Source organism: Somniosus microcephalus, chromosome 28 (genome assembly GCF_052327205.1).
Source record: "Somniosus microcephalus isolate GS21.2 chromosome 28, FLI_Smic_1.0, whole genome shotgun sequence".
NCBI lineage: Eukaryota > Metazoa > Chordata > Chondrichthyes > Squaliformes > Somniosidae > Somniosus > Somniosus microcephalus.
In genome coordinates, this window is record NC_141014.1 from 32128942 (window position 1) to 32143259 (window position 14318).

The 14318-nt window shown below is 49.8% G+C and overlaps 1 protein-coding gene across 4 annotated transcripts in view; it reads right to left on the bottom strand.

The window, feature by feature from the left end:
• Nucleotides 1-2369, bottom strand: part of LOC147099513 (protein kinase C and casein kinase substrate in neurons protein 3) — a 64268-nt gene extending 61899 nt beyond the window's left edge. For 2 of the 4 annotated variants that reach the window (XM_085969721.1, XM_085969725.1), the window contains exon 1: nt 1229-1708. The gene's annotated coding sequence lies outside the window, so the exon portion shown is untranslated. Of the gene's footprint in view, nt 1-1228; nt 1711-2347 lie in introns of those variants that run through there. The other 2 variants (XM_085969723.1, XM_085969724.1) reach the window with 2 other exon arrangements.
• Between the last annotated feature and the right edge of the window lie 11949 nt (nt 2370-14318).

Here is a 14318-nt window from a genome sequence, read left to right on the forward strand (position 1 = left end):
CAAGGGATATGGGGAGAAGAGCGGGAGAAGCAGGCCACCACACGTGGAGCCGGCAACAGTGAGGAGGAGGCCGCGGTGAAGAGGAGGACGGAGCGGCTGAGGGACATCGTGCTCCCACTGCCACGGGAAGCCATTGTATTGACTCTGAACGCGGCGCTGTATGTATAGCTGACGCGTCCCGACGGGGAACAAGCATTCCATTGTACTTGTTACATATGGCAAATAAATCGAATCTGAATCTGAATGGCGGAGCAGGCTCGAGGGGCCAAATGGCCTACTCCTGCTCCTATCTTCTATGTTTCTAGGAGCAGGAGTAGGCCATTCGGCCCCCTCAAACCTGCTCCGCCATTCAATGAGATCATGGCTGATCATCCAAATTCAGTACCCTGTCCCTGCCTTCTCCCCATATCCCTTGATCCCTTTAGCCTTAAGAAATATATCTAACTCCTTCTTGAATATATTTAATGAATTGTCCTCAACTGCCTTCTGTGGTAGAGAATTCCAGAGGTTCACCACTCTCTGGGGGAAGAAATTCCTCCTCATCTCTGTCCTAAATGGCTTACCCTGTATCCTTAGACTGTGACCCCTGGTTCTGCACGTTAAAGGCACTATATAAATACATGTTGTTGTTGATTGGTATTGGATTGATCTAGCAAGGAGACAGGATGGGCTGAACGGCCACCTTCCGATGGTTCAGTCGATATCCAGCAGTGCTTAGGTTATGAAGGGCGGTGAGACTGGATGCATGTCCCTTTAAGAAACTGCACAGCCCTGCACTGTAGCAAAAGGGTCGGTTCTTTTTTTCCCCCCCAACGCACTCGCTGCTTCAAGAGTTAGAATATACTGCACAATTCCTGGGGAGGGGGAAAGTATTCCCTCCAGACCTGGCCAGCATCCAAGCTCTTGACAAAGACGGTAAACTGATCGCTGTGCCATATGCGAGCCAAAAAAGCAGCGAAGGAATTCCTGCCAGTCCCCCTTGTGCTCAATGCAGCCACAGATAAAAAAATGTATTTATTTTTAACTGTGCAGCGAGCTCGCCGGCTATGTGCACACAGACACACACCGGGGGGGGGGGGATGCGAGAATTAAATGGGGGCCAAGTCTTTTTTTCCTCTTGGAAGACCAGCTTAAAACTTTTTCTAAAAAAAAAAGTTAAAAATTCAAGATTTGACACTAACAGAGAAGGGAGTGCGAGCAGACACACAAATGTTTAAACAAGACTCACCTAAATCTCTCGCCAACTCCTTCCAAAATAGTGTTGGGAATTTCAGTTGTGATTTTTTTTTAGAAACTGATAAATAGAACCAAGTAGTTTCTTTTGAGGGAAGGGTGGGGAAAAAAATACTGTCTTCTAAATCCGTGGAGATGTCTTGGAAGAGCAGAACGCCAGCACAGCTTAGTTGTCTCTCTCTCTCTCAGTCTCTGATCCCTCAGAGAGAAACTTGAGGAGTGTCCCCCCCACTCTTGCATTGAGCATGTGCAGAATAGTAACAGCCCTGGAAAAAAAAACGTCACTGGCCTGTGAAAGATTCCAGAGCTGAGAGGGAGGTTACATTGGCAAGGCTGTGGTTGTGTGCTTTCATGTTAAGAAAAGCACAACCTTCAGATTTTCCTCCTCTGAAGGCACCGGCTCAAACTGGGGTGCAATTCGACATTCAAGGCCTCTCCCAAGTGACCACTTTTCATGCGTGCAATGTTCTGGCATTCCCCTCCTCAAAGTCTCTCTTTCAGGCGCTCCCTAACACCTCCCTCTTCGACCAAGCTTTTGGTCACCTGTCCTAATATCTCCTTATGTGGCTGGGTGTCAAATTCTGCTCCTGCGCGCGCCGTGGGACGTTTTGCTACGTTAAAAGGCGCTATACAAATGCAAGTTGTTGTTGTTGTGCGAGAGCCTGGATAATGAATGCGGCGGCCTGCTATCTGACTGTGGGAGGCCTCACAGCCCAGACGCGAACCTGCCCTCACCCAGTATGCATGCATATCAGAGGTGCTGTCTTTCGGATGAGACGTTAAACCGAGGCCCCCCCCCCCCCGCCCCCCGTCTGCTCTCTCGGGTGGACGTAAAAGATCCCGCGGCCACTATTTCGAAGAAGAGCAGGGGGGAGTTCTCCCTCAATCAACATCACAAAACGACAGATTATCTGGTCGTTATCACATTGCTGTTTGTGGGAGCTTGCTGTGCGCAGATTGGATCCTGTGTTTCCCACATTACAACAGTGACTGTGTTTCAAAAGTACCTCATTGGCTGTAAAGCGCTTTGGGACGTCCTGAGGTCGTGAAAGGCGCTATAGAAATGCAAGTCTTTCTTTATAACTAACGTGCATTAATGCCGTTGGACACTTACCCTGTAATTTCGATTTTGTTTGTTTTGTAGCTTCCATTACCGCCCCCCTTCACGCATTTTATTCATCCATTAGTCTCCCTTCGAGCTTCTTTCGCCCGTAAGTGAGCGGGCAGGAAGGTTAGCAGACTTCTCTAAGCGAGAGAGTTTTTGCCTGAAGTTCATGCACCCAAAAAAACTTGATGCGCCACCTGGTGGCCATATCAATAATCAACGACAGAAAACACGGGAAAAACTCAGCAGGCCAGGCAACATCCGTGGAGAGAGAAACAGAGTCAACGGCCCAGAAATTCGGGTCCCAACGCGTGACCACGCACGGGGTACTCGCGCGTAGGCCCAACGAAAGTGCCGGTTTCGTGCATGCACTGCGCATGCGCGGGAAACCGGCACTTCCGTTCCCCTGAAAGAAGGGGTTGACAGGTGGAACGCGTGCGCCGGAGAGGCAGCGTGTGCGCGTCGAACTTACATTTTTTTTTGCAGGGCTCTCCGGGTGGGTAAGTCTCCAGCAGTTACACTTTTAAAAAACAGGCTGGGTCTCTTTTCTCTTGAAACGAGAAGGCTGAGGGGTGACCTAATAGAGGTCTTTAAAATTATGAAAGGTTTTGATAGAGTGGATACAGAGGGAGTGTTTCCACTTGTGGGGAAGAGCATAACTAGAGGCCATCAATATAAGATAGTCACCAAGAAATCCAAAAGAAACTTCTTTACCCAGCGAGTGGTGAGAATGTGGAACTCGCTACCACAGGGAGTGGTTGGAGCAAATAGTATCGATGCATTTAAGGGGAGGCTGGACAAGAACATGAGGGAGAAGGGAATAGAGGGTTCACAGAATCACAGAAACCCCACAGTGCAGATAGAGGCCATTCGGCCCATCGAGCCTGCACCGACACATATCCCACCCGATCCCCGTAACCCCTACACCAACACATATCCCACTCTATCCCCACGTATTTAATCCCCCTAACACTAAGGGTCAATTTATCATAGCCAATCAACCTAACCCACACATCTTTGGACTGTGGGAGGAAACCGGAGCACCCGGAGGAAACCCACGCAAACACGGGGAGAATGTGCAAACTCCACACAGACAGTCACCTGAGGCCAGATTCAAACCCGGGTCCCTGGCGCTGTGAGGCAACAGTGCTAACCACTATGCCACCGTGCTGCCCGGGTTATGCTGATCGAGTTAGATGAGGAAAGACGGGAGGAGGCTCGAGTGGAGCATAAACGCCGGCATGGACTGGTTGGGCCGAATGGCCTGTTTCTGTGCCGTATATCCGATGTAATCCGATGTAATGTAATAATCTTAAAATTAGAGCTAGGTCATTTAGGAGGGAAATTGGGAAGCACTTTTTCGCACAAAGGGTGGTGGAAATCTGGAGCTCTCTCCGCCCCCAGAAGGCTGTGGATGCTGGGGGACACTTGGAGCTTTCAAGACTGAGATTGATATGGAGCAAAGGCGGGCAAATGGTGTTGAGGTGCAGATCGGCCATGATCTCATTGACTGGCGGAGCAGGCTCGAGAGGCTGAATGGCCTCCTCCCGTTCCTGTGTTCCTGGAAACAGGTAGCCTAAATAAAATACTGAACCATATGGACGGGGAAGGTCCCAAGTCCGATACCCGGTTTGTGCCGGGTTAGTTGATTTCAGCCAGGCCAACAATCGGTTGCAGTGTCCTTGGGCTGGGGAGGTGGGGTGGGGGGGGATTCAGCCTGGGGTCCTGCTCCTGATCGCTACCCAGTGACCGCAGGTGGGAAATGCACATATATGGATGTCTGGTGCAGTACTGAGGGAGTGCTGCACTGTCGGAGGTGCCGTCTTTTGGATGAGACGCTAAACCGAGTCCCCGTCTGCTCTCTCAGGTGGACGTAAGAGATCCCGCGGCCACTATTTTGAAGAAGTGCAGGGGGAGTTCTCCCCGGTGTCCTGGGGCCAATATTTATCCCTCAATCAACATCACTAAAACAGATTTATCCGGTCATTATCACATTGCTGATTGTGGGAGCTTGCTGTGCGCAAAATTGGCAGCTGCGTTTCCTACATTACAACAGTGACCACACTTCAAAAAGTACTTCATTGGCTGTAAAGTGCTTTGGGACGTCCGGTGGCCGTGAAAGGCGCTATAGAAATGCAAGTCTTTCTTTATACTTTTTTTTTGTGAAACACGGTTGGGGTCCGCTGTTAATTCCCTCCCCCGTGCCTTCTTGCCTGTGAGCTCTGTTTAGGCTCAGAAAGGAAGAATGGGGACTTGGTGGTGGCACCAGTTTGCAACCTGTAATCTTAAACTGATGCACTGCAGCTTGCCTGAAATTGTGCCTGCTGCAAACTGCTGAAAAGAATCGGGGAGGAGCTAAATGGAAGCATGGGTATGGAGGTTACATCACCCACTGATTGGCTGAGGATAGATCATGTGAATGCCTCACGAGGTTAGAGGTATTTAAAGAGCTGCCATAAGGGCGGGGAGGGTAGAACATGACCAGGTAGAACAAAGGAAACCAGACAAACTTACACCTTGTGGTCACCTGTCCTCCAAAGGATTTGGGTTAATAACCAAAGCCGACCCCCGCTGTCATCGTTTTGATATTAAGGTGACATCCAGGTGACATCTCACCTCTGAACGACTCGCGGGGGATTGGGGGGAGGGGGTATCCTGCGGTGTTGGCCTCGGCCCCTCAACGAGGTTTCTCAAACAAAAAGTAGAAGTCCTGCCCCAGTCCGGTGCTGTGTATGAATCGGGGGAGTGGGGTGGGGAAGCCAAGCCCAGTGATGTTCAACTGGTACCGGAGGTTGCTGCTTCCGAGCCCCTATAATTGGCATCCGCCGCCTATCTTCATTCAACTGGATCCGCTTGCTAATGGCAGCTGAGCAGCTCATGGCTGACTTTGGAGGCCTTGGGGTCAGAATTAATCTTGGGGCTGTAGCACAAAATGGACGGTATCATATTAGCCGCCTGTAATATGCCCCGCCCGATATTTTATCAGCTCTGGCCCTTCTGTGAATGACCTTGGCTCAGTGTAGGGAACAATGCATTTACTGACTGAGCCAATCAGGAGACTGGACAAATTGTTCATCGCGAGTAGACTTAAATCAATTGGGTGTCAGCCGTGGCTCAGTGGGTAGCACCCTCACCTCTGAGTCATGAAGGTTGTGGGTTCATAGTCCCACCCAGAGACTTGAATACAATAAATCCAGGCTGACACTCCCAGCGCAATACTGAGGGAGCGCTGCACTGTCGGAGGTGCCGTCTTTCAGATGAGACGTTAAACCGAGGTCCTGTTAGGTGAACCTATGGCACTATTTTGAAGAAGAGCAGGGTTGTTCTTCCCGGTGTCCTGGCCAATGTTTATCCTTCCTCACTTAGTCATGATTCTAGGCTGGTGGAGACGACCTAGGCCCAGGCTCAAGAAAGAATGGGTAATCCCAGAACATTTGAAGCCCAAGTTTCTCTATTCACTTTGCCTGATTTTCCTTGTCTTCTATTGTATTCTCTTTGCCTTTGGTGCTGCAGGCCTTGGCACCTCCCCATAGCTTCTCAATTAATAAAAAAATGTCTTGCTGTCAGGGTTGGGCAGTGCAGCTGAACTGTTTCCATCAACACAACAGTCCACAGCCTCACAGCAAATCCTTTAAAAGAAAACTTTGTTTAGATCCAGTATGGAACATTACACGCTGCTCCGTCCAGCTGTTCCCAAGCCATTCTCGATGTACTGTATTTCTTACATAACAAGCTCTGTATAAAACAGGCCAGCACACTGCAGGCTGTAGCTTTCTCTGGCTTGTGTTATCATCCTGTGACTGGCCAGCGGAAGAACTGATTTGAGTGTGTGGGAACGAAAAGGCAAACTTCATGCCTCCTAGAGATGAAAGAGCTATGCAGTCTCCAAAGAAAGAAAGACTTGCATTTATACAGCGTCTTTCATGCCCTCAGGACGTCCCAAAGCGCTTTACGGCCACTGAAGCACTTTTTGAAGTTGTAATGTAGGAAACGGGGCAGCCAATTTGCGCACAGCAAGCTCCCACAAACAGCAATGTGATAATTGACATGAACCTTGTCATTCATGTGGTGACTTATGAAATAATACTGGGCGGCCTGCTGGTGGCACTGTCCAGGGAGAGTATAAATACTCGGGCATGGGCCCAGCTTGCTCAGGGCATTCTTTAACAGGAACTAGTGAAGGACACAACTAGATCTCCATGTTGAAAAATAGTTGATTAAAGCCTTGTTTAATACTCAGACTAAGTGCCTAGTACTGTAGTTTTCTTACATCAATAATGATCGGATCATCTGCTTTAGTGAGGTTGGTTGAGGCTCAGGCAGTAATTGCGTCGTCCAGTGTGAAGCCGGAGTCTTCAGATCAGCAAGGTTCCAGCTTCAGTCCCTGGTTTATGCGGAGTTAGCTGATCAAAGCCGCGTTGGCGATAGGGACGTTATATAGAAACATAGAAGATAGGAGCAGGAGTAGGCCATTCGGCCCCTCGAGCCTGCTCCGCCATTCAATGAGATCATGGCTGATCATCCAAACTCAGTACCCTGTCCCTGCCTTCTCCTCATATCCCTTGATCCCCTTAGCCTTAAGAAATATATCTAACTCCTTCTTGAATATATTTAATGAATTGGCCTCTACTGCCTTCTGTGGTAGAGAATTCCACAGGTTCACCACTCTCTGGGTGAAGAAATTCCTCCTCATTTCTGTCCTAAAAGGTTTACCCCTTATCTTTAGACTGTGACCCCTGGTTCTGGACTCCCTGACCATCGGGAACATCCTTCCTGCATCTAGTCTGTCTAGTCCTGTTAGAATTTTATAAGTTTCAATGAGATCCCCCTCTCATTCTTCTAAACTCCAGCGAGTATAAGCCCAATCGACCCAATCTCTCCTCATACGTCATTCCTGCCATCTTTGCTGCACTCCCGCCATGGCAAGAACATCGTTCCTCAGATACATCCCTGGGCTAGAGAGCGGGGAAAATCAGCCGGAGTTCTTGCTTTCCGTCCGCTCGCTAATGTTTCCCGCTAGGAAAATGTGCGTATGTGGGTGAGGACAGGGCGTGATTGGGCAGCTCCCATGCTGGAGTAGCATACCAGTCCACACCGTCCAGGCTGACAGATGAAGAACGGGATGAGGTACGGGTGGAATTGTAACCCATCGCGAGTCGCCACCCTCAGGAGAGGCGAGAGGACTGGGGAAGGAGACACTCGATTATTGATGGAATCCATCCTCCAACAGCTCTGGAGATAGTTTTAGCAATGGAGGATATATGGCATTTCCATTTGAGCTCAGAGGAAATAGTGAGGCTAAGAACGTCTGTAGAAGAGGAAAGGCTAAAGGTGAAGTCAACAAAGGTAAGCGGATAGACTTGTGAGACATGAAGCTCGAAAACCTCATGACACCAATACAGGGCAAGTAAAGCTGGGATACCATTGAAGAAGGTGAGGCAGGCAGATTGGAGTGAAAGACGGGAGGGGTCTACAAGTGAGGAAACTCCCCCAAATAAGCTAGATTCAAAATAAAACCGAGAGAGTTCCTCAGGGATTTCACCGCAGTGTCTGTCCAGCCTGACAGTAGCCTTTTTGGGACAATATTTAAGTTGGAGACGCAAGAGGTTCGGCCATTCCTCCCAGCTCCAGCTAGTGTGCGGCCAGGCTTTCCAATCATACTCCAACCAACAGCTGTCAGTGTAAAAATAAACAGGCATCTTTCCAGTAACCGAATAGCCCCCTCCTCGGGACCCCAGCCGTGGGTCACTTTTCAAAGAGGGAAGGTGGGAGGAGCGGGCGGTGGGCCATTAATTTCTCTGTCAAGCATGGCAAGAGGCCTTTCGCCTTCTCCTCTAGATTGCTCACAGAAATAACAAAGGGAGAAATTGGTCTCCGTCACGCCTGTTACTGGTGTAAAAAAAAAAATCAGCGCTGGGAGGCCCGATTTTCGGGCATGATCTCTCGGGCCCGATCTTCCCCGGAACTGCATCAGCTGCCAAATTAGAAGCCAGCTAATGCCTGAAACAGGCATTACTCCTCTCGAACACACGAATCAGGGTCCTTTATTATATCTAATATATATATATATGCCTCTTTTAGGGCTCCACTCCCAAATTCGGCATCAACTGGGCTGTGCATGCGCCGCTGAGTTTTTCCAGGTCTACGGCAGACGGTGGTTGAAGGGGCTTGTGGGTGGGGTGCTTGGGTTGACGTGCGCTCCTTGCGCTGTCTGCGCTTGGCTTCCCGCTTGCTCCCGGCGAAGAGACTCGAGGTGTTCGGCGCCTTCCCGGATGCTTCTCCTCCACTTTGTGCGGTCTTGGGCCAGGGATTTCCAGGTGTCGGTGGGGATGTTGCACTTTTTCAAGGAGGTTTCGAGGGTGTCCTTGAAGCGTTTCCTCAGCAGTTAAAGGGCCGCTGAAGGCCACCGACAAAAAGGGAGGTTTTTCTTTTTTTCATTTTGCTTAGCTTCCCCTGCAGGCAGGAGGAGCAAGAAACGCCCCAAGGCGCTTTGCAGGAGTGTAATCAGACACATCTTGACGCCGAGCCAAAGAAGGAGACATTGGGGGGGCCAGGCGACCAAAAGCTTGGTCAAAGAGGTAGGTTTTAAGGGACACTTTAGTACCGATACTCTGACCGGCACTCCCGTTGAGAAAAGCTCTCCATTGGTAGCGCAGGATCACTGAATTAAACCCTTGATTTCAACACTGGAAGCAACGTTCTGTCTTCTTTATCTATCCGTATTCCATGGACCAACATCATCTCCTGAAGCTTGCTTGATTGCTGATGGAATCGGGCAGGAATTTCCAATTATCCCGAAGCTAGTCACAGGATTTTTTTTCCTATGCTTCTTTGCTTCACCCAGGAGTTAGCAATATTCTTCTTCTTAGGCAGTCCCTCGGAACCGAGGATGACTTGCTTCCACACTAAAAATGAGTTCTCAGGTGACCGATGAGTCCAATGCGGGACCGACAGTCTCTGTCACAGGTGGGGCAGACAGTGGTTGAAGGGGCGGGCGGGTGGGGTGCTTGGGTTGACGTGCGCTCCTTGCGCTGTTTGCGCTTGGCTTCCCGCTTGCTCCCGGCGAAGAGACTCGAGGTGTTCGGCGCCTTCCCCGGATGCTTCTCCTCCACTTTGTGCGGTCTTGGGCCAGGGATTCCCAGGTGTCGGTGGGGATGTTGCACTTTTTCAAGGAGGTTTTGAGGGTGTCCTTGAAGCGTTTCCTCTGCCCACCTGGGGCTCTCTTGCCGTGTTGGAGCTCCGAGTAGAGCGCTTGTTTTGGGAGTCTCGTATCGGGCATGCGGACAATATGGCCCATCCATCGGAGCTGATTGAGCGTGGTCAGAGCTTCGATGCTGAGGATGTTGGCCTGAGCGAGAACACTGACGTTGGTGCGCCTATCCTGCCAATGGATTTGCAGGATCTTGCGGAGGCAGCGTTGGTGGTACCTCTCCAGTGCTTTGAGGTGCCTGCTGTACATGGTCCATGTCTCTGAGGCATACAGCAGGGCAGGTATCACTGCTGCTTTGTAGACCATGAGCTTAGTGCCGGGTTTGAGGTCCTGCAATATTACAAGTCGGGCTGAAGGTGGATGAGGTTGCGCTGTCTAATGGATGAGGCGGGCATTGGTGGCCTGATGCTCTGTTCTCACCCTTTTTTTATGCTCACATGTCTTTTTTTTACATTTGTTTATGGGATGTGGGCGTCTCTGGCAATGCCAACATTTATTGCCCATCCCTAGTTGCCCTTGAGAAGGTGGTGGTGAGCCGCCTTCTTGAACCGCTGCAGTCCGTGTGGTGAAGGTACTCCCACAGTGCTGTTAGGGAGGGAGTTCCAGGATTTTGACCCAGCGACGATGAAGGATCGGCCGATATACTTCTAAGTCAGGATGGTGTGTGACTTGGAGGGGAACTTGGAGGTGGTGGTGTTCCCATGCGCCTGCTGCCCTTGTCCTTCCAAGGTGGAAGAGGTCGCAGGTTTGGGAGGTGCTGCCGAAGAAGCCTTGGCGAGTTGCTGCAGTGCATCTTGTAGATGGTACACACTGCAGCCACGGTGCGCCGGTGGTGGAGGGAGTGAATGTTTAAGGTGGTGGATGGGGTGCCAATCAAGCGGGCTGCTTTGTCCTGGATGGTGTCGAGCTTCTTGAGTGTTGTTGGAGCTGCACTCATCCAGGCAAGTGGAGAGTATTCCATCACACTCCTGACTTGTGCCTTGTAGATGTCCCTTCGTCTGTCTGTATGGGGTCGGTCTTGACTATGGGCGAGAGTGTAAAATGGGCAATAGCGAGTCGGACAGCCCCGTTTTACATCTCTCATGATTTTTTAAATTTCCGCTGCAGTCAATCGGGCGAGATGCAAAACGGGGCTGCCTGACTCGCTATCGCCCGTTCAACACTATCATTCAAAGTCAAGATCTACGCCGAACTCTCTTAGTCTGTCTGCCTACTTTGTCTCTGGCTCCCTCAGTCTCTTTCCATCTGTCTATTTGCCAATCTGTGCATGTGTTCAATCTTCCTTTGTCTGTGTGCGTGTGTCTTTCTGTCTCCTCTTTCTCTTTCCCCGTCTACCTGCCTCTCCCACGGTCCGTTCTCTCGAATCACCATCAGTCTCGGTCTGTCTCTCTCTCTCTCTCTCTCTCTCTCTCTCTCTCCCTGCTCGTCCTTGTCACTTTAAGTGTGTCTGTTTTATTTGTCCCACTCTCGTGGTTACCATGTGCTCTCATTGCTCGTCAGTCTGTGAGAAGGAATGTCTCGCTGTTGCTGAGTTTGTGCTCTTGGATTCTTTCACATGCAGTAGGGTTGGAACGCTGTCTCTGTTTAGGGTGCAGCCTGTCATGAGCAATATGGTGCATTGAAAACAGATCGAAACAGCTGCCAGAGGGGTGAAATTTCAGATTTTATCTGACAGATTAAAAAAAATTCCTTCAAAAAGCACGAAGAATGCATGAAGGCACGGATTAATGTGTTTATAGATTGGTGCAGCTAGATGGCTCGGTTTGCTAAAGGTTCGATTTCAAATCTGGGCTGATGGAATGGCAGGAGCCTAACACACCATCGGGACAAGTACAAGTGGGCCAGTCAAACTCAAAAACACTTCTCAAAATTCATTCTCGGGGATGTGGGCGTCGCTGGCAAGGCCAGCATTTATTGCCCATCCCTAGTTGCCCTCGAGAAGGTGGTGGTGAGCCGACTTCTTGAACCGCTGCAGTCCGTGTGGTGAAGGTGCTCCCACAGTTGATGTCAGGGAGGGAGTTCCAGGATTTTGACCCAGCGACGATGAAGGATCGGCTGATATATTTTCAAGTCGGGGTGGCGTGTGCGATTTGGAGGGGAACTCGGAGATGACGGTGTTCCCACGCTGCCTGCTGCCCTTGTCCTTATAGGAGGTAGAGGTTGCGGGTTTGGGATGTGCTGCCGAAGAAGCCTTGGCGAGTTGCTGCTGTGCTTTCAGTGGTGCTTTTGGGTTGATAAGGGCAGTGTCACACAGACCATATTCAATCGCCAGGTTGTGTTAAACTAACTCCTGAGCTAGAGAGGGTAAAATCAGCCAGGCTGCTGATTGTTCCCCAGTGACCTCTGCTGGAAAGTGCGCGCTGGTGAGGACGAGATCGGGCTGAGCTGTGATGCCACTATTGGCGAATAGCCTGCTGATATTCAGTGGCTAGACTCGTGCATGAAAATGGCCACTTGCATGAGGTACCAGAGGGTATCTGGCATCAGTAGACCTGTACCTCAGCAAGACTGTATGCCTTGAATTGGAGGAGGGAGAACATTGGTTCAGCCATATTATCTGACCGCACATCTTTGTCGAAAGAACTATTTTATGACATCTTATGACATCTCCTAACTGAGCTCAGGTACAATGGCACAGACCAGTAATAAAACTGAGGACATTTCTGACCCATTTGGCCCTTTTCTCCACTAGGTCCCACTCCAGAGACTTGAGTACAGAATTCCAGGCAGACACTCCCAGGGCGGTGCTGAGGGAGCGCTGCACTGTCGGGGGTGCCGTCTTTCGGATGAGACGTTAAACCGAGGCCCCGTCTGCTCTGTCGGGTGGATGTAAAAGATCCCGCGGCCACTATTTCGAAGAAGAGCAGAGGAGCTATCCCCGGTGTCCTGGCCAGTATTTATCCCTCAATCAACATCACTAAAAAACAGATGATCTGGTCATGCTCACATTGCTGTTTGTGGGAGCTTGCTGTGCGCAATTTGGCTGCTGCGTTTCCTACATTATAACAGTGACTGCACTTCAAAAAAAGTACTTCATTGGCTGTAAAATGCTTTGGGACGTCCAGTGGTCGTGAAAGGCGCTATATAAATGCAAGTCTTTTCTTCTTTAGGCCATGCAGTTACCATGTGAGCCACCGGGGGAGCAAATAACAAACTTTTTATAAAATGAAGACGGGCAAGGAAGGAGGAAAAAGTACTGAAAAAAGAATCAAAATTTGTACTTGCCAGGAATATATCGCATGTCAGGAAAGCCGAAAATGAGAACTATTTTTATCCATAGCCTGTAATTCGCCAAACCTCCTAAACATCATGAATAAAACTGGCACAATTCTACAAATGTATGCTTGGAAAAAATAAGCAATTATCTGCAATTGTATGTTTCACATAAGGGCTGGGGCAGGGCTCTATAATATTCACCTTAAAAGGATCGTAGAGAGTTACATAGAAGTTACAGCACGGAAACATAGAAACATAGAAGATAGGAGCAGGAGTAGGCCATTCGGCCCCTCGAGCCTGCTCCGCCATTCAATGAGATCATGGCTGATCATCCAAATTCAGTACCCTGTCCCTGCTTTCTCCCCATATCCATTGATCCCTTTAGCCTTAAGAAATATATCTAACTCCTTCTTGAATATATCTAATGAATTGGCCTCCACTGCCTTCTGTGGTAGAGAATTCCACAGGTTCACCGCTCTCTGGGTGAAGAAATTCCTCCTCATTTCTGTCCTAAATGGCTTACCCCTTATCTTTAGACTGTGACCCCTGGTTCTGGACTCCCCCGCCATCGGGAACATCCTTCCTGCATCTAGTCTGTCTAGTCCTGTTAGAATTTTATAAGTTTCAATGAGATCCCCTCTCATTCTTCTAAACTCCAGCGAGTATAAGCCCAATCGACCCAATCCCTCCTCATACGTCATTCCTGCCATCCCAGGTATCAGCCTGGTGAATCTTCGCTGCACTCCTTCCATGGCAAGAACATCCTTCCTCAGATAATGCGACCAAAACTGCACCCAATACTCAAAGAAACAGGCCATTCGGCCTCCACTCGTTCATGCTCCATTCGGACCTGTTTGCGGGTGCGCCTATTTAACTGAAAACTGGTTTAAATTTTTTTTTTAAATGGCCCAGAAATTCGGGTCCCCACGGGTGGTGAGTACGCGCTGGGTACTCACGCGTAGGCCCAACGAAAGTGCCAGTTTCGTGCATGCATTGCGCATGCGCGGGAAACCGGAACTTCCGTTCCCTTAAAGGAAGGGGTTCACAGCTCGAACGCGTGCGCCGGAGAGGCAGCGCGTACGCCTGGAACTTCCGTTTTTTTGCAGGTTTCTCCGGGAGGGTAAGTCTCCAGGAGTTACACTTTTAAAAAGCAGGCGCAAGGCTACACTCCGAAAGTACTTAATTGGCTGTAAAGTGCTCTGAGGCGTCTGGTGGTCGTGAAAGGCACTATAGAAATGCAAGTCTTTCATTTCTTTCTTTAAGATGTCAAACGATGTGTCAGCCGTGGCTCAGTGGGCAGCACACTCGCCTCTGAGTCAGAAGGTTGTGGGTTCAAGTCCCACTCCAGAGACTTGAGTACATAAAGCTAGGCTGACACTCCCAGTGCAGTACTGGGGGAGTGCTGCACTGTCAGAGGTGCCGTCTTAATGATGAGACGTTAAACCGAGGCCCCGTCTGCTCTCTCAGGTGGATGTAAAAGATCCCATGGCCACTATTTCGAAGAAGAGCAGGGGGAGTTATCCCCAGTGTCCTGGGCCAATATTTATCCCTCAA